The sequence below is a fragment of the Leptodactylus fuscus genome, chromosome 10 (assembly GCF_031893055.1).
Source record: "Leptodactylus fuscus isolate aLepFus1 chromosome 10, aLepFus1.hap2, whole genome shotgun sequence".
Lineage (NCBI taxonomy): Eukaryota > Metazoa > Chordata > Amphibia > Anura > Leptodactylidae > Leptodactylus > Leptodactylus fuscus.
In genome coordinates, this window is record NC_134274.1 from 19311617 (window position 1) to 19331719 (window position 20103).

General features: G+C 42.4%; 1 non-coding gene across 1 annotated transcript; it reads right to left on the minus strand.

The window, feature by feature from the left end:
• Positions 1-1165: 1165 nt before the first annotated feature.
• LOC142183621 (U6 spliceosomal RNA) lies at positions 1166-1270 on the minus strand. The gene has a single exon (XR_012711782.1). It is a non-coding gene; the product is annotated as a U6 spliceosomal RNA (small nuclear RNA).
• Between the last annotated feature and the right edge of the window lie 18833 nt (positions 1271-20103).

Sequence of the window (20103 nt, forward strand, 5' to 3'; positions counted from 1 at the left end):
AAGGAGCAAGGCAATTTCCAATGGACACCTACTGGCTGGACCAAATATTTGTGGCATAAGATGACTATCTTTTCAAGCCAACATGATTTCTCAGTCACTGTTACGGTTCTGTGTGTATATATAAAAATAATAAAGAACACAACCTGAACCGCTAAGCTGCAGAGCACTGCAGCGAGGTCCACAAGCCCAGAGGGGCAGCCGTATGTCTGATTATGCACCACCAGTTGAACTCCACTGGCGGTGATGTTGTGCAACACAAATGTGAACAGGTGGCAACAGACTCTCTCCAGTTAACTTCACTGGGAGAGCGTGCCTATGTATAGCGGTTGAGCAAATGAAGCTTTGCCAGAAGTCCCTGCTATTTACAGCAGGAGAACCAGGCCTTAGCATATGCTTCACTCTACTGCAAACACAAGACTGCCAGGGGTTAACTTCACTCCTGGTCAGTCACACAACAAACTCCTAAACCTGCAAGGAGATACAAAGCAGTTGGACTAGGAATGGGTTGACTGATTCCAAAGGGCAGAGCCAAGGAATCCTAGCTGGATCTCTACTCAGCTCCTACAATTGACTGGAACCTGGACCTAACCTCCTGTCTCAACGTATTATTAAGCTAAATGTGAGCACCGGGCGGGCGTCGGCTCACACTATTTAAAGGCTAGTCCCCGCCCAAAAGGGGCGGTGGCATGACATCACCGATCATGCTCAGTATGGCCAAAATGGGACAGTCTTAGAGCAGACCCAAAAATGTCTGAGCATGCTCAGTAGGGAGAGAATGGCACTTAGCCTCTGAGTGGCTCCAAAATGTCTGAGCATGCTCAGTGGGCCAAAAGCTGGACTTAGACTCCAGACATCTTACTGCACAACGCCGAGGGCGAGGTTCGGATTGGCCCGCAGGTGGCACTATGCGCTGGATGGGAAGCCTGCAGGACCCAATCCTAACAGTCACAAGCTGTCTATCCTATATGTTTCTACTTCTGGCCACCCAATTATTTTTTTAGTCACTTATAGCTAGCATGTTGCAATAATGTGTTGAAATGATTCCATGAGAACCAAACTCAAGTGAAGATAAAAGTAGACATATATGTTTATCTTTTTTACGCTAGTGCATATAACAATGAAAGAGGCATACCTATTACCAACCTTTAAAGGTAATGAGTTTTAGATTGATGGGTATCTAACTCTTGGCTTCCCTTGGAGCTCCTTGCGCGGGGGCCATGCTAATCTTCTCTGTATCATTCCAATTTTAGTCTATGTGCTGCCGAAGCCCTTGGTGCTATCAGTACTCAGAATGTTGTCCTTTTCATAGTCACTTTTCCAGGTATTGCTATGATACCCATTCACTTGCCGTGGCCCCTTTAAACAGCTGATCACTGGTGGTGCCAAGAGTCATATCTCTACCAATGTAAAATTGATGAATATTTTAAGCTTGGATGAGTTGGACAATGTAACATGAATGGACTGTGCCTTTCAGCATATTGCCTCTCCCAGCAGACATGGCCACCAAATTACCCTTTCTACACACTGTCCATTACCTCCTGATCTCCTTTGCCATATAAGTGCACTTCATGATGCTACTGCTCTTGGGTGTGTCCATAGGCAAGATTTTGACCTTGGTTTGTCCCCTGACACTATCCCTACTTGCTGCCACTATGTTGCGATCATCTGATACTGACCTCAGCCTGTTCCTGACCATTGAACCCATGCTAACCCTCCTTGCTTGGGCCTGTTTGTAGACTCTCTTTCAGCTCGACTCTTTGGTGTATTGCATCATAGTCTCTAATCTCTCTGGTCAGCTATCACCAGCACTGAGACAACTCCAAAAGAACAACCTTCTGGGCTCCCTGCTCAGATTTCGATATGGGAATCAATGGGTTAAGACCAGGGGGCCACTAACACCCTTAGGAGGAGAATTGACTGAAATCGATAACTAGATTAATATGCAGAAATATTAAAAATTGTATAACTAAACTAAAAAAATCAGCTAATAGAGATCAATAATTATAAATATTATTCATAAAACCTTAATCACTTTATTTTAGTTTGTCCAAATACGTCTTATTTGTCTACATTTGGTTTTGATAATATTATGGCTTCCAAGTATAAGTTGTTTTTTTTGGCATGATAGTAAAAATCTTGTACATAAACAGTAGGTGTCTTTTTGCCCCTGTGTTTATTTCTTTATGATGACAAAGAATCACAGAAAACCTGACTGTGAGAAGAAAATTGGCAAATGCCAAGACATACAAGCAATAACAGGTTTACAATCGAGAGGTTAAAAGAGCCACACGGATGTAACATGAGACAAAAACACCACACAACGCAGGCTTTATTATTATCCGCTGGGTTATTTTACAGACCCCAGAGGTAATATGTCTCCCCTCAACTTTTTGAAATATATTTTGTGCTTTGCTGAGTAAATGACAATTATTGATTTACTTCCAAAGGCGTCTAATTTAGTTCTTGAAGAACCGTCTGAACGTTCAGGTTATTGTAGTGGTAGCTTAAAATGTGTCTCGGGGGTAAATCATAGTATGTCTGTCTATCTACACATCTACACTCATTGCTAAAAAATAACACGGCAAGGAGTTTTTGGAATGGAATGAACCTTTATAATATTAGAGCGAAGTAGAAGTTTATTGGGGAAAACTGTACAATTGAATGGAGGCTCTAGGCTCTAGAAGGTTGCCTCTAACCTGGATACAATATAAAAGTTATGGTATGGTTCCATATGGTATCCTACAACATACAGTAGTTGCTCATAGTTGTTGCCACCAGGCCTTTAGATCTTCATGTTCATAGTTTCCTGTGATTGGTGATCAGGGATAGGACAAGGAAGTGTTGCAATCTGGTAGAGACAGTCCTGGAGAACCCTTGCTATGTTTGTGGGCAAGCATTATCCTGCTGAAAAATCCCAATTGGAAGCTCTGCCATTACAGGAAATGCATGTGACCACAGGATGCCTTGCACATATCATTCAGCTGTTCGTGTCCCTCATATCTCTACTAAGGTTGACCAACATGGCTCTCTAGATCATCACTCCAGCAATTGGGGAAGTGTGTCACTTCACAACAAAGTGCTCACCACAAGGCTTCCATATTGGAAACTGACCATGTTCGGATCCCAAACAACCTGAATTCATTGGTAAAGAATAGCCTGTGTGTGTTTTTTTTTATAGCACAGCAGGTGGAACATAACTATATGCCGAGTGTTGCAGCAATTCATCATTTCTATCTGGGCACATGTTTTGTTGATACGTATCTATCTCTATATGTGTAAGGTACAGGTGAATGGTAGTCATTGTGTTACAATTAACTATTTCTTTACTGGAGGTAATGCAGCCGAGAAACTAGAGTTATAAGCCATAACATTCAGCTATTCACTTCTGTGGTTCCCTCTACGTCAGCTGTTCAGTACACCAGGTGCCTTTGTTCCTCTACCTGACTGCTTTATGTTATCGATAACATCCACCTCTACTCGTACCGACAACTCAAGCTGTTTCTTGCTACTGCTGAAATCCCTTGTATTATACACATTCTTTCCAAACAGAGCTAAATTAGGCAGCTCCAACAAACAATAGACTTGTGTGCTCGTAGTAATTGAACAGTCCACCAATTTGGGTCTCGGCCAAAACCAAATCTGTCCTAAATTCTCAAATAAGAAATTTTAAAATGGTTTTTTTGAACCAGACAAGCCCTTTAGAGGGGTTGGACTACTATACTGATGTATCACCTACCTACAATATTGGTGATCATCGTCAGATCGGTGGGGGTTTCAAGTAGGTTGTGTCCTCACGATTGCCCTCTTTCAATTCTATGGGAGCGTAGAACATTTCTGAGTCCTCTGTTCACTTCTCCTTGGGAGTCCCGTGAAGTGCCACCATGCATGTGTGACCACTGTTCCTTTCACATGGGGGTCGTGAGATTTCACTTCTTGGCAGTGGCCCCAATGTTTGGACCTTCTCCGATAAGACACTTATGTATCCTGTGGATAGATGATAAGTTCTTCTAGTGGTTCCTTTCAATACTAATCATTTACAATGATATTTCCAATCTGCAACAATGAAAATATTTTACTAGATTAATAATGAATTATAATGTCAACATGACCTATTAATTAGTTATTTAGATGGTAATTGCTTACTGTTTGCATTGCTTTGCTCACTTGTAAAATCCATGTGCTTTATAATAATGGCAGCCATAAATAATTCAAGTGCATTCATTATACATCCAAGATCAGACTCAATTTTTCTTATAATCATTCTTCAGTTTCTCCAGTAAAGTCAGCATTTTTAGTTACGTAATGAGAATTGATTATTATGTTAATGAGATAACCATAGCTTAAGGTGGATGTATGCAGCACGTATGTATTTCTATTTATAGACACTGGGGCATTCATCAAGCTTCTTGATCCTTCTGTATTTCCTTTTCCAGTAATTCTGACACTAAGTTTTACTCTATGTAGATGATTTATCACACATTTGTGGAATGACAAGTTCCTTGATGTGAATTTTTGCATCCTGCACCTTTTTGGTATATTAGGCACATACAAATGCACCACAGAAAGTCCTAAGTGCACATTGCTAAAAAGGGGTAAAAAATATGCAAATAATAAATCCCCCTACATAATACATTTCCAGTGAGTGAATTTGTACAGAGTTAACCCCTGCCTCCTTTATTATATAGCAACTTGATTCTTTAAAGGGAGTCTGTCATCAGAACCCAGATATGAATCCGCCTCCATTGCTAAGATATCACTGTTTCTGTGAATATATATACTGTATATAAATGAGCTCTTCGGAGCAATGGGGACGTTGTCACTGCTCCAAACAGTTAATTTGCGTATTGGCAACTACAGCAATATCTCAGAAACAATTTAATTCACATGGGGGGAAGCACTACTTGATTCAGGGGACCCTAACCTATCTATCTGCTGGGCTGGAGTGATATGCTGGTTCTGGTGACACTAACCTATCTATTTGCAGGGCTGGGGTGATATGCTGGGTCTGGTGACAATAACCTATCTATCTGCAGGGCTGGGGTGATATGCTGGGTCTGGTGACACTAACCTATCTATCTGCAGAGCTGGGGTGATATGCTGGGTCTGGTGACAGTAACCTATCTATCTGCAGGACTGGGGTGATATGCTGGGTCTGGTGACAATAACCTATCTATCTGCAGGGCTGGGGTGATATGCTGGTTTTGGCAATACTAACCTATCTATCTGCAGAGCTGGGGTGATATGCTGGGTCTGGTGACAGTAACCTATCTATCTGCAGGACTGGGGTGATATGCTGGTTCTGGTGACACTGACCTATCTGCGAGGTTCGGTTGATATACTGAGGTCTGTTGACTAACTCATTTTAAGGAATCGAGTTGGCATAAAATAAGGCAGGCTGGGGTTAAATTAGCTATTTGCACTTTTTTGCTCCATTTTATCTTGAACAATTATCCCCTGTCTACACGGAATATGACCACTAGAAACTCCAGCATTCACGAGAATCATGAGAATGGGGCTCGCATCTGTCCCAAAGTACCCCACATAAATGGAGCAGTGGTTCACAGTCTTCACCTCTCCATTCACTTCTATGAAACTGCTGGAAATGGCCACCCATAAAAGTCAATGGAGTTCAGGCCAAGCTTGTGCACCACTGCTCCATTCTTATGGGGAGATTACAGGGCCATGTAAGGCTATGATTAACAGTATATTGAGGGAAAACTCTTTAGCATTGTTATTACTGTCAGAAATGTTTCTAAGGTTAAAGGGCTAAGAATGTGTACAGCATATACTGTGCATGCATTGTCTTAGTCTTGCACGCTTGCATGTCACTTCCTAGAGGTCTGGCGGGCAGGTTTTGTGCATTTCACCTCATAGTGTTCATTTTCAACTTAGAAAATCACTATATTTTTATGACACTTGACACAGAAAAACAGTTCAGTTATGTGCGTCCTACATTTAAGGAGACCCATCCTGACATTTTGTCCTCACAGAACTACTTTAGCTACTCAGGTAGAGCAAATTGTCCTCTACATAAATGTGATGGTTTGTAGGCCAAAGGCAAAATCATATGTTGTGTCGTATTAATGTATCCTAGTAAATGCCAAAAAGAATTATGCCAGAAAACAAGACAGGCCAAGTGTGGCTGGATTAGTATGTACCATGTAACAGAATAAGGTGTCTGATGGTGACATCTCAGGACGAGACTCGACGCGACTTTAGATTTTTCATATAGTAAATTTATACTTTAAAGATTATCCTGCATGTATTAATAGAAAATCTCTTTTAGGGGCATATACATTGTTTTACACAACAAAAAATTTGATTTGCAGAAACATAATGGCTAGAGATGGGCAAACCAACTCGCACCGTGGCAGGTTCTACCCATATATTCCAAACGGAGATTCATCTCGGGCGAACTGAAATGGACACCGCATTATTCTCTTGGACCTCCCAACGGTGTCTGGCGGTCTCCTGTAATGTCATGTGCCCAGGGTCACTGATAAGACCTTTGATTGGGCCACCTCTGGTCACATGGGCACACCGCTGAGGCCTAATCAGTAGAGCACTAGATGTCACCAAGGAGGCCCAAGAATGGTCATGGGACCTCCCTGGGCCTCCACCTATTAGACTCTGGGGTCTGAAGACATCCCAGACTATAATAAAGTCACTTTCACTTTTACAAAACCTTGTCTGTGTTTGCCTTAGAGAGCTAGAAATTGGATAAATAGATTCCTAGGAGCCCTGACAGTGTTATACACTATGTATTATAGATAGGTTCCTAGGAGAACTGACAGTGTTATACACTATGTTTTATAGATAGGGACCTAGGAGCCCTGACAGTGTTATACACTATGTTTTATAGATAGGTTCCTAGGAGCCCTGACACTGTTATACACTATGTTTTATAGATAGGTTCCTAGGAGCCCTGACAGTGTTATACACTATGTTTTATAGATAGGTTCCTAGGAGTCCTGACAGTGTCATACACTATGTATTATAGATAGGTTCCTAGTAGCCCTGAGAGTGTTCTACACTATGTATTATAGATAGGTTCCTAGGAGCCCTGACAGTGTTATACACTATGTATTATAGATAGGTTCCTAGGAGCCCTGACAGTGTTATACACTGCATTATACACAAAGGTCTCTTCAGATCCCAAAGTATAATAGGTGGAGGCCAAGGGGAGGTGAAAAAACATTCATATGCACCATCCCTTACCATGATGTCACTTATAATAATGTGGTTGCCTTAGAGATCTAGAAATTGAAATGATAGGTTCCTAAAGACCCAGAGAGTGTCTATGTTTAATAGATGGGTTCCCAGAAGCCCTAGCAGTATTTTAAACTGTTTCATAGGTTCCTAGGAGCCCTGGCAGTGTCATACACTATGTTTTATAGATAGGAGCCCTGACAGTGTCATACACTATGTTTTATAGATAGTTTCCTGGGAGCCCTGACTGTGTCATACACTATGTTTTATAGATAGGTTCCTAGGAACCCTGACAGTATTCTACACTGTTTTATAGATAGGTTCCTAGGAGCCCTGACAGTGTTCTACATTATGTTTTAAGTGAGTTTAAGGTGAGATTCATGTAAAACTTGTTTGACCTGAGAAATTAATCCTGAGAGGTTTGCCCATTTCTAATAATGGAAGGGCATTATCAAGACCACCTTTTAGTACACCAAGTAGTCTTGATAATCCATGCAAAAAGGAACCCAAAGGCTTCTTTACAATATAAGACAACATCAGAATTATAGATAGTACATGGTAATTGGGCGCCCATTACAGATTTTGTACAAGAGCCCAGGGACTTTGAGTTATGCCTCTGAGTTTCAGTAACAGGAAACCTTGAAAACTTGATCCTATTCATCTTGGGTTTGTTTGTTGGTAGTAGGCATATGGGTTTCTGAAGGTATCAGTCAAATGAATGGAAATTTCTGTGAGTAAAACCTTAGAAGTTGGGTAATGATCAATTTCAAAGCACCCGAAGGAACAGAGAGTCCTAGTTTATTTAGGACATGATCTGCATAGATTGCTTGCTTGGGTTGCCCTCAGGACAGATTAATTTCTCCAACTTCCAGTCCAGAGCTGTCAGTCTCTCCACCGCTCCCAACTTCTTTCTTCCCATTTTCCCTGTCATGTCCTATAATTCCTGATACAATTTTCCATCGCTACCCTTGTCTTCCTCTTCGCCTCAGCGATGGAGATGAAAGGATCACTTCAGGCCACAAGCAGAGTTGATTGTTATTACTTATGAGGGTATTAGGGCAATCTTATCATTGTCCCCTCTGTTGCCTATTCCCAACCGTCTTGTGTACCTCGTGGAACGGAAATTCAGATGCTGTTGTATTGTAGTTAGACACTTTATTTGGTTTTCCTTTATACGCGATGTGTCACACCAAATAATTGTTTTCAAGATTGTTTTTTAAATTTACAAAATTTCTAAACTTGGCGTCATCTGGTCGTGACCATTGATGCCCCAAAGTAGTCAGAGAATCCACACGATGCCTATTGGCCAGGCAGACTGTGAGCAGTTGTATCAAGTATATGAAGTAGAATTCTTTGAACATGTTAAAGATCTGATTACTTTTTTCCTAATACTAAATACTAAAATGTAAAATTTATGAAGACGTCTGTAAATTAATTTTTGAAATTTTTTTTGATACATTTGGTTATAAAAATACCCTGATCACTAACAACTGGAAAGTTTGGGATCGATGAGACAGTTTTCTGGTAGTTCACCTAACATGACCCACTTTAAGGTAAAGGAGTTTTTTTTACAATTGCAATTAAAATTGTCAAAAAGTAAAACATACAAAAAATAACCAAGTAGCATTAATTTTGCTATAAATAAATCCTGCTGCGATGGTCCTTGCTGGTCTTTCTTGCCACTTGCTGGTCTTAATGCAGATGGCATGACATACAATCACATGACTATGGCAATGAGCTCAGCTGTGAGGTTGGTACCTATGGCACGAGAATGGTTGCAGTGGTCAGGGGCTCAATGGCAAAGCACTGCTTTGAGGAAATGAACAAAACCTGGAAGGTTCCAATGGAGAAACAGAGAATTTATGTTTCATACTGTTGACCTATCGACAATGTCTCAGACTTTGCACAGATCTGTTGTTCTGGCAGAGTCCATAGTGGATGGAGAGTAAACGAAGTCAAGTAATAGAAGCGAAACGGCAGCCCTTGGCACCGGGGAACTGCTCCTCTGCTCCTATTACTTGAGTAGAGTTGCTTCCACTCCCCATCCACTGCAGTAACTTTTGGCTCCCATAGACCACTGGAAAAGCTGATCTGTATGGGGTCTGGCTGGTGGACCCTCACAGATCAGATGTTGATGACCTATCCTGTTGGATAAGTCAGCAGTAAGAGACATGCATTAGGTGCTGAAAAACCCCTTTCACACTAATGCCTCAAGTGGGGTCCCAGCCTAAATAGCCTGAATAAGATATTTTGTTATTTTATACCATTTAACCCTTTTAGTCAATGTGTTGTCTGACCTAGGAAACCCTCTATAAGCTGCTAAAGTAAATATATCTAGAGATGAGCGAGTAGTGTTCGATCGAATACTACGGTATTCGAAATACTCGTACTCGATCGAACACTACTGGCTGTTCGAAGTTTAATGTTCGATGCAGAACCAGCATTGATTGGCAGAATGCTATACATTGCCAATCAACGCTGGTTCTTCTCTTACCTTTAGAAGTCTTCTCCGAGCAGTGTCCCCGCGGCGTCTTCTGGCTGGAATTCACTCTGCCTAGGCATCTGGCCTAGGCAGAGCCGATCGCGCATGCGCAGGAGAAGACTTCAAGGGGAATCCAGCCCGACCGTCACTCGTGGACTTGGTAAGTATAATTGTATTGAATTTTGCGTACCCCTAAAACAAGCATTTCCCCCCATAGACTATAATGGGGTTCGAAATCCATTCGAACAGCCGAACAGTGTGCGGCTGTTCGAATCGGATTTCGAACCTCGGACATTTTAGTGTTCGCTCATCTCTAAATATATCATATACAAAATTTCCTTTACCTTGCGGAATATTTTTGTACATAGTGATGTACCTTACACAGATCTTTATTTCTTAAAATTAGGGCTCCCGCTGACAACTTTGTCATATCTGTTGCCTTTAGAAAATTAATTTCAACTCAGCAGATGTGCAAATCTTCTTCACTTCACTTATTTGCATATCTTCTGTTCGGCAAGATGGACAGAAAGATTTGTGATCACGTTTTACATTTTTCAAGATAAAGGTTTTAAATAAGGATTCCACTTAAAAATGAGAATTCTCTTGTGTTGCGGTGTTTGCTCTTCTCCATAGGGATCAGCTGTATTGCGGTAGATAGTACCAATAAAATATATTTACCTTGATTTGTACAGACAGGAGACTTTTTGGACAAGAAATACACATGAAGCTGTTCTCATATAAAATTCTCCACTCTTTTTGGCAACTAATAAAAAGTGCATTGCGTACATCACATGTTGCGAAACGCAGTTTAAGAAACCGCATTTTGCATTGTTTGTTGTAGGTTCCTGTGCCTTTTTTATTCCCTCTATTAAATCTATTGGGAACATACTTGCAATTCTGCAGCTAAAATTGACATACCAACATTTTCAAAAGCAATTGCATTTTTAAAAATGTTTTTACCCCAGTATTTTTTTCCCTGAAATGTGTGGGTAAGATTAAATTAAATCTCATTCACTTTGCTGGCAGTGCCAAAAATGCTGCATTTGCAAAACCTCAGGCCTGTTGCACACAACAGTATGTGGGCCACCGGCTGTGATCGTATGGCATGGCTAGTGCATGAGCGACACAACTGCAACACTCGCCAGGACACTGCAGTCTCTTCAAACAACGGACGGATCCCTGCCAGTTTTCAGTTGATGAACTACACTTCCCTATCCATTCAGAGGCTATAGGTCCAAAGAGAGGAGGTTGCTAGTGGTGTATAGCAGGAATATTTTAAGACACTGACCTGGATTGGTTACGGCTGGGTGCAAATCCTGGAATGTGGGAGGAAACAGATTGGGCAACTTTCCCTAACAGAACCCCTGACTGAACCTACCTAACCTCAGAGTAACATCCTTACAAGGACGCCCCTCACAGGAACCTAAAATAGATTCCCTATAGATTCCCTATAGTTACCCTAACAGTGGGCTGAGATGTAAAAAGAAACTAACAGAGTATTACTAGTAGTGGCAGGTAACAGAGAACAATAGCTGTTCAGAGTAGTCAGGCTAGACCAGTGGTAGATATAGGTAAGCAATAGAATACTGAAATAAACAAGGAAACTAAACAGGCCAGGAACAGGAAGGGAAAACAAAGCTTAAAGGGATTCTACCACTAAAACACTTTTTTTTCTAGTTACCACGTCGGAATAGCCTTTAGAAAGGCTATTCGTCTCTTACCTGTGGAAGTGCTCTCCGCCGCGCCGTTCGTTCAAAATACCGGTTTGTGCCGGTATGCTAATGAGTTCTCTCGCAGCGATGGGGGCGTCCCCATTGCAGCTCGAAAACTCACCGCAGCGCCGCCTCTCCGGTCTTCGGTGTCCTCCCCTTGCTTCTTCAGCGTCTGTCGGACGCCTGCGCAGTATGCTCTCTGTTCGGCGAAGATTGCCGAACGTACTGCGCATGCGCGAAAGTTCGGTGCCCGCACTATGGCTGGGATCGCAATTTCGCGCATGCGCAGTACGTTCGGCAATCTTCGTCGAACAGAGCGTACTGCGCAGGCGTCCGACAGTACGCTGAAGAAGCAAGGGGAGGACACCGAAGACCAGAGAGGCGGCGCTGCGGTCAGTTTTCGAGCTGCAATGGGGACGCCCCCATCGCTGCTCCTGCGATGGGGACGCCCCCATCGCTGCGAGAGAACTCATTAGCATACCGGTACAAACTGGTATTTTGAACGAACGGCGCGGCGGAGAGCACTTCCACAGGTAAGAGACGAATAGCCTTTTTAAAGGCTATTCCGACGTGGTAACTAGAAAAAAAAGTGTTTTAGTGGTAGAATCCCTTTAAGTGCTGTAGCAAGTGTACAAATAAAGTATATAGAACCTGGAAGTAAGAAACTATATAGAACCTATAGCAGGCGAATGAAGATGGGGAAGCGGAGCTAAATAGGAGCAGAGATACAACCCCACCCATCTCAGATAGGAATGACTGGCCAGAAGGCCTGCCACTCAAACCGACACCAAGGAGGCAACTTAACCCCTTAGTGTACTAAACACAGCCAGAGGAGTCTCTCACACGCCTCCAGGGCATGCGCTGCATAGCAGGAAGGCCATGGCGTCCCCGTATCCTGACAAATATTATGGCTGAAATACGCAGGCTTTGTAAGGACACACACCCGACTGATAACGTATAATAATGGAGGAAAGGAAGAAGAATGAAGAAGGAAGGAAGGAAGAAAGAAGAAGGAAGGAAGAAGGTGGAAGGAAGAAGAAGGAAGGAAGAAGAAGAAATTGTTTATTTTATTATGACTACAGGTACTTACTAAATCTAGCCCAGTCAGGAGAATAACTCCGGGAGACTCTCCTACTCCAGCAGACTAGCATCTCCATTTATTACAATGACGGTCATTGATTTGAATGGAAGGCATGTAGGGAAACATTTTGCCTGAAGCGGCTCCTGCTATGGAAATGTTTGGCTGGCTGTGGCTTCGCCATCTGATAACATCTGATTGCCGTGGGTAGAGAAGCCTCTTCCTTTTTCAATAAGATGTAATCCTTTTAATTTTATATACTATGGCTGAAGATAACAATAATGTAATTTAATTTAGTTCAAATATATAAAGAAGTTTTAATACAAAGCTCCAAATTCTCTGCTCTTCTCTTTTAATGATGACTAGAGATGAGCGAACACTAAAATGTTCGAGGTTCGAAATTCGATTCGAACAGCCGCTCACTGTTCGAGTGTTCGAATGGGTTTCGAACCCCATTATAGTCTATGGGGAACATAAACTCGTTAAGGGGGAAACCCAAATTCGTGTCTGGAGGGTCACCAAGTCCACTATGACACCCCAGGAAATGATACCAACACCCTGGAATGACACTGGGACAGCAGGGGAAGCATGTCTGGGGGCATAAAAGTCACTTTATTTCATGGAAATCCCTGTCAGTTTGCGATTTTCGCAAGCTAACTTTTCCCCATAGAAATGCATTGGCCAGTGCTGATTGGCCAGAGTACGGAACTCGACCAATCAGCGCTGGCTCTGCTGGAGGAGGCGGAGTCTAAGATAGCTCCACACCAGTCTCCATTCAGGTCCGACCTTAGACTCCGCCTCCTCCGGCAGAGCCAGCGCTGATTGGCCGAAGGCTGGCCAATGCATTCCTATGCGAATGCAGACTTAGCAGTGCTGAGTCAGTTTTGCTCAACTACACATCTGATGCACACTCGGCACTGCTACATCAGATGTAGCAATCTGATGTAGCAGAGCCGAGGGTGCACTAGAACCCCTGTGCAAACTCAGTTCACGCTAATAGAATGCATTGGCCAGCGCTGATTGGCCAATGCATTCTATTAGCCCGATGAAGTAGAGCTGAATGTGTGTGCTAAGCACACACATTCAGCACTGCTTCATCAAGCCAATACAATGCATTAGCCAGTGCTGATTGGCCAGAGTACGGAATTCGGCCAATCAGCGCTGGCTCTGCTGGAGGAGGCGGAGTCTAAGATCGCTCCACACCAGTCTCCATTCAGGTCCGACCTTAGACTCCGCCTCCTCCGGCAGAGCCAGCGCTGATTGGCCGAAGGCTGGCCAATGCATTCCTATGCGAATGCAGACTTAGCAGTGCTGAGTCAGTTTTGCTCAACTACACATCTGATGCACACTCGGCACTGCTACATCAGATGTAGCAATCTGATGTAGCAGAGCCGAGGGTGCACTAGAACCCCTGTGCAAACTCAGTTCACGCTAATAGAATGCATTGGCCAGCGCTGATTGGCCAATGCATTCTATTAGCCCGATGAAGTAGAGCTGAATGTGTGTGCTAAGCACACACATTCAGCACTGCTTCATCAAGCCAATACAATGCATTAGCCAGTGCTGATTGGCCAGAGTACGGAATTCGGCCAATCAGCGCTGGCTCTGCTGGAGGAGGCGGAGTCTAAGGTCGGACCTGAATGGAGACTGGTGTGGAGCGATCTTAGACTCCGCCTCCTCCAGCAGAGCCAGCGCTGATTGGCCGAATTCCGTACTCTGGCCAATCAGCACTGGCTAATGCATTGTATTGGCGTGATGAAGCAGTGCTGAATGTGTGTGCTTAGCACACACATTCAGCTCTACTTCATCGGGCTAATAGAATGCATTGGCCAGCGCTGATTGGCCGAATTCCGTACTCTGGCCAATCAGTGCTGGCCAATGCATTCTATTAGCTTGATGAAGCAGAGTGTGCACAAGGGTTCAAGCGCACCCTCGGCTCTGATGTAGCAGAGCCGAGGCTGCACAAGGGTTCAAGCGCACCCTCGGCTCTGATGTAGGAGAGCCGAGGGTGCACTTGAACCCTTGTGCACCCTCAGCTCTGCTACATCAGAGCCGAGGGTGCGCTTGAACCCTTGTGCACACTCTGCTTCATCAAGCTAATAGAATGCATTGGCCAGCGCTGATTGGCCAATGTATTCTATTAGCCTGATGAAGTAGAGCTGAATGTGTGTGCTAAGCACACACATTCAGCTCTACTTCATCGGGCTAATAGAATGCATTGGCCAGCGCTGATTGGCCAGAGTACGGAACTCGACCAATCAGCGCTGGCTCTGCTGGAGGAGGCGGAGTCTAAGATCGCTCCACACCAGTCTCCATTCAGGTCCGACCTTAGACTCCGCCTCCTCCAGAGCGCTGGCTCTGCTGGCCAATGCATCCCTATGGGAAAAAGTTTATCTCACAAAAATCACAATTACACACCCGATAGAGCCCCAAAAAGTTATTTTTAATAACATTCCCCCCTAAATAAAGGTTATCCCTAGCTATCCCTGCCTGTACAGCTATCCCTGTCTCATAGTCACAAAGTTCACATTCTCATATGACCCGGATTTGAAATCCACTATTCGTCTAAAATGGAGGTCACCTGATTTCGGCAGCCAATGACTTTTTCCAATTTTTTTCAATGCCCCCAGTGTCGTAGTTCCTGTCCCACCTCCCCTGCGCTGTTATTGGTGCAAAAAAGGCGCCAGGGAAGGTGGGAGGGGAATCGAATTTTGGCGCACTTTACCACGTGGTGTTCGATTCGATTCGAACATGGCGAACACCCTGATATCCGATCGAACATGTGTTCGATAGAACACTGTTCGCTCATCTCTAATGATGACATGATCGGGCATGCATGGTCATGGCACTAGAACAAGAGGGCAGTAGATGCGATTAGGGACTCTGTCCCTATTCAAGCTGCAATTTCCTTGGCAGTATTGCTATACAGTGGACAGAGCTGATCCATTCAAAGACTGTGGCTGATGGAGATAACCGAGAACAACAGTGACGCCCAGTAAGATATCCTATCTTGTAGATGTGACTCCAGTTCCTATTCAAGTAATAGGAGCAGAGCTGCAGTTCCTTGTCAGTATTGCTATACAGTGTGATAGAGATAACTGAGGACAACAGTGAAGCCCAGTAAGATATCCTATCCTGTAGATGGCTAGATACTAAATAGGTAGAGGTTGAGTGCCCCCTCTTCTTTGGTCTATATGTCCCATCATATCTTTGCATCGTTGTCCATTGAGGCTGGGCACCACAGAAGTTTCGACAAAAAAGGTCCTTCCATGGTCGAATTGAATGTGCAAGTGGATTCATTTTAGGATTTCTCACTGTGCCATTTGGTGTTTTCTTTGGAAAACTCTCCTATTTTTGTATTTGCAAAGGTGACCTTAGCTCTGAAACGATAATATTTCTCAGACTTTCTATCTGTGCCGCCGGTAGGAAGACTTTACATTAGCGCTGTCCATTGTCATGTCCTGATTAATCTCATATTCAGCCTAATTACAGACAGATTAAAGCAACTTATTATTTTTTCAACCAAGTCCATCAATTATTAGATTATTCAATGAAATTGATCATCTCTATTGAACCCGGTGGATGAGCCGAGCAGAGGGCAGAGGGGGGAACGTACAATTTTATAAATCATCTACCTTTCCTTTCTTAGACCTCTGCTAGACAAACACAATGAGAAACTAATTAAATTATCTTAGACACAAGAATTTTTTGCCCTATTAAGTGTAGCTGGAGGCTAGGCTGACCCTATTACAGCAACTTAGCATTGATGTGCGCACTGGGAGATCCACATAGCAAAGACAAATTTAGCTGCTGCAAGGGATCTGGAATAAATGTTAGCTGGGAATCCAACAGCAACACATTAGCGAGGACGACATCAAGTAGGATGAATTTTATTGAGAAACGGTAGGCATATAATACAACAAATGATTCCATATCCATAATAGCTCCATACTATTAGTGGAAAACAATTGCAAGAATATTGGTAAAAATCACTCGATACTAAGATTGGAGTTTTTTTTGTTAGTTCGGAACTTTAAGTCAAAAAGACTTGACCAATATATAATAGGGAGTTTTTTCTTTTTTATTCAATATTATCCCCTTAAGGCTGCAGCTATTTTGGGCCGTATGGACACAGCAATGTTTTCTATCTTTTACACAATTGTGTCCCGAGAGTCCTAACACTGTAATTATAGCTGATATTGTTGTATGAGGGTTATTTGCAGGGTGTTTTTTTTTTGTTTTGTTTTATAAAACCACTTTGTGCTGAAAATATTTTGCTAATGTTTTATGAAGGGTAATGGATAAAAAAAAAATCACTACCTTATTTCTTGTTTTTATGACATTCACTTTGCAATGAAAGTGTTTTTTAATTTGTAATATTTTTATAAATTCAAATACAAAATTGTAAAAAAAAAAAAAAAAAACATTACAATGCCCTAATTTAATGTGATACAAGGAAGACTGATGCACCCCATGTGACCACTGACTCAAATTCAAGCAGTGTCAGGGATCTAGGGATGCTGACCTCACCCAAGAAGCAAGAAGACTCCTAGGAAAGAGTACCGCAAGAAAGTCCAGGTGAGGTAAGGGGAAGTGAGTACTATTGTCACCTCCCTGGACCCCTCAACTATTATATTGTGTGGTCTCAAGAGACCCCAGACTATAATAATAGCACGTGTAGGCAAAATTAGAGTGGAACACCCACATTAATGGTGGTAGGACAATGTGCGCACTTTCGTAGGCAAGATCATCTCACTTCATGGAGTTGGAAATAATTCACTCTTTAATCGAAACAAGGAGCACTACGCGTTTCAGGATCACAATTCCTTTATCATTATAATAATAGCCCTTCCAGTTTGTAAAGAACAAACAAAACTTGTGTATAATTACGTCACTAGAGTTTTGGATTTTAGAGGTTGATCCAGGGATTTATTATGATTGCCAACTTTAGAGTCAGTTCTTGAATATGGGACAGTTGGTCTCCACCTCTTTGGAGGCCTTGTCTTCTTCTAGACAAAACTGGAGAGGTATAGGTTGAACTTGGTGGTCATGCATCTTGTTTCAACCATATTTTTTAACTATGAAAATTTTTCAACACTAAGCCATTTTTTACACCAAGGTGCCATTATAGTTGCCATAGCTATTTAATATTTTTTGATAAAGATTTTGTGGTTCTTGGTGCATCTCTATACACTTTGTATGATGGATTTCAGATCAGCAAAGCTCCCACAATTTTTTTACGTTCCTGAAGCCGCGCTACTCACTCACCATACAAACTATAGAGACGGGCTTTGACACTGCAGAATCGCGCCATTGAAGTCTATGGGACAGCACTGCAATAGCAACAACAGAAACTGGATAACCCCATTACCGATACACCATATTAATAAATAATCAGCACAGAATATATTGACCTAAAAACAAGACAATAAAAAACAGATTCATTTTTAGTTCCATTAACCATCATTATCCCTTTGTTGCTCTACTAGGACAAATCGAGCAAAACAAAAATGACGCATGAGACAATGGAGAAATAGCTAAAAATATATACAGTATATAATTCCTGTGTCAAAATAAGGTTGCCCCTGGCATGTACGTCTGTCTTGTCTTCACATTAATTATTGCCCACAGGGTAACGTTACCAGGTTTCGTGTATGTGCGATCCTTTCACGAGTTATGCTATTAGGCTAGTACTAGACATTTTGCATTTCAGCCCAGTACTAAACTCGGTTTGTTCATTCATGTGCATATTTAATAGTAGCTGTAAATCAGCAGAAAACTGCAAGTTTATCACAGTTTCCTGTAAGGTAGCGCAATCACCACGGCTGACATCGTAGCGAATGTCCTCTACAGTGACAGGAGTAATTATAAGTTCTACGGCCCCCGTGGCAAAGACTCAAACACGGGAAACATTAAGTACAGAGACAGCAGGAAATGCAGAGCATGACATGTGAATTAAAGGCTAGGGAGACAACACTGTAAAATGGCAGGACGAATGTTCACTTCGACTGAGAACATGTGCAGAGCGGGACTAATGAGAAATAATGAGCACTGTGCTACAAAATGGAAATAAAGGATCCAATACTGTACTATAAAGGAAGATTACAAAAAAAATTACTTTAAGTGATCACTAAGGTCTGCATGGGAACCTGCTAAGTTACTTGCCCTATGCAAACATGTAAAGGGACTCTTCATTGTCCTCAAAGTTATACTTACACCTGATCAAACACTGATGGCGTATACTAGAAGTCGGCAGCCCCTGGCATGTATGCCAACAGTAGCATGTAAGCTATATTTCTTTGGTATGACCGAGTTTGGGCCAGTAAGAAGCAAGCAAAGGTAACTCAAGCAATGGCTAACTCCACTGAGAATGTTAGGCCACTAGTGATAAGGGTCAAGGAAGAGCAAACCAATGAATACTTCATTCTTCCCTGACCCTCTGCTACCAACATACAAAATAAGTTGCCTACCTCTAGCTTGTACTAAACATAAACCTGCAGGGTTGTCCCATGAACCATAGGTTATAAATGTTTGAGTTCTGGGGGGCCACACTGATGGGACCACTGATAATCATTAAAAGGAGCGATCCAAGCCCTAATTCATTCTCAGTGCATATGGGACTGTTGAAAACAGCCAAGATCTGTACTTGGCTATTTCAATCTGCTCATAGTCAATGAATTGAGCAACAATGTACAATATACAGTAAGTGACCAAAAATAAGGGCCTCACCCTGCGATCAGACAGTTATTACATAAATCTCCCTTGTGTGACAACACCTTTAAATGTAGGAGATTCCTGGTGTCTATAGTTATATATTTTTCAATATATCAATGATGCTTGTGAATATCTTAGGCAATCTTTTAAACAGAATACAGGGTAACCATCTCTTCCACCTGAAATTTAGTTTTGGCAACAAGATATGATCCCGGGGAGTCAGGATAGCATGACAACTAAGGCAACCATTGACCGCTAAAGCCTAACTTGGGGCAGGTGAGGCTTTGGCTTCTATGGATTGCTATAACATCCGGCCGCTCTAGCTTCCCGGCAACATCTCCTGCCATCAGTCGTCATCTTCTGTCGGAGAGCGGACGTTCTTCGTGTGTCATTAAAGTGGAACTACACTTTAATGAGCAATTCAGCTCTTCTCCCTGTCAACTCTGGTGAATCTAACGCCTAAAGATGGTTTAGAAGGAAACTTCAATCTCCTGCATCTCCACTGACTTAACACTAGTTCCGATAGGTCCATGAAGTGATGCTATATTTGCGTAGACTGCTCACACCTCAAAGAAGACCAAGAGCAGAATGTCCTAGCATTGACCGACAAAAAAGCCAACAAAAACCATAAAATTACCACCAAGAGATTTATTTCTCAGAAAAACAGCCATGTAACATTCGCAAACATCTGACAAAGTGAACGACAGGTGATTTCCCATGGAGGGATCCAACAAGTTAGCTCATTTATTAAAGGGGTCAAAGTACATGCTTGCTCATGTCTTTCAAGAAAAATAACAATTAACCTTCTGCCATGCACACAATTGTTTGAAAACAGACACCAAAGGTTCTGGAGGAAGAGCGTAAAGTTAATTAGCTTGTATGTAATATGGTAATTTTTATATTATCGT